Source organism: Poecilia formosa, unplaced genomic scaffold, assembly GCF_000485575.1.
Source record: "Poecilia formosa unplaced genomic scaffold, Poecilia_formosa-5.1.2 Scaffold783, whole genome shotgun sequence".
NCBI classification, from domain to species: Eukaryota; Metazoa; Chordata; class Actinopteri; order Cyprinodontiformes; family Poeciliidae; genus Poecilia; species Poecilia formosa.
In genome coordinates, this window is record NW_006800722.1 from 64,564 (window position 1) to 65,572 (window position 1,009).

Below are 1,009 nucleotides of genomic sequence, written 5' to 3' on the forward strand. Positions count from 1 at the left end.
AGTGGAGAAGAGCCGGTTAATCCTCCTGGCTTCCTTCTCTCTTGTGTATCTCTTTAGGTGGCTGGCCAAGGCTTGGATCCTTTGTTTGGCAGTTTCGAGTGCTTCAGGTATGGGTATCTGGCTGTACTTCTTAGGTACTGATCTTTTCATTGCACCCCTTTGGAGCTCTGACAGTTGGCTCACTTCCCTCCTTGTTATCTTGATTTTAGCCTCTAACCGTCTTTTCCATGGTGGATATTGGGTCTCATGGTTGTTCTTATAGCCAAGCATCTCAAGGATCACTGATGCTGAGTTGTATATCAGCTCATTGGTTTTTGTTATGATGTTGGTAGGGATAGATCTTAATGCTGCATTCACATCTTCAATGAGACTTTCTGATGGTACTTCACTCAAACGTTGTAATTGGCGTCGGGGCTGCCTGGTGTTCATTCGGGCCACGATTCTATCTCTCAGGTCAGTTGCTGCCTTGTTCAGCTTTGGTGGTTCATTCGTTACTGTGGCTACATACACAGTTTCTGGCCGGGTAGTTGTAGTTAACTCCCCCCTGTCCTGACATCCAGGCTCCTCCCCCTTGCCATAGCATTTGTGTTGTACCTCATCAATCTCAAGTTGTGATAGCAGTTGCCGTTTGCGGATGTTGGAGCACTGAGCTACTAGTTGTTTGGCAGTTAGTGTTGACTGGGGATGTCAAACTAATCATTCCTTCCACATTCTTTGCATGTAGCCCCTCTGACTAGGGTTACTTGAGTAGTAGCATTCCAACAGATCCAATTTTCACCTCTTGCCCATTTCCGTCTTGTTCCAGTAGCCCATTTTTTCATCAAGGTGCTCTGGTTCCCCAGCACCTGACGCAGACCTTGTTTGGCCGGGCGACGTCTGAGCCGGCATGTCGTGCTTATCATTGTCTCTCATGGTATAGCTCAAAGGGTCTTGGCTAAGGACCCACACTGGATAGCTCAATGCCACTGTTGTATCTTTTTTATATATAAATAATAAAAAAAAAAAAATA

The 1,009-nt window shown here is 45.8% G+C and overlaps 1 protein-coding gene across 4 annotated transcripts in view; it reads left to right on the plus strand.

The window, feature by feature from the left end:
• Window positions 1-1,009, plus strand: part of LOC103131533 (nuclear factor erythroid 2-related factor 1-like) — a 21,191-nt gene that overhangs the window by 6,900 nt on the left and 13,282 nt on the right. The window lies entirely within an intron of this gene.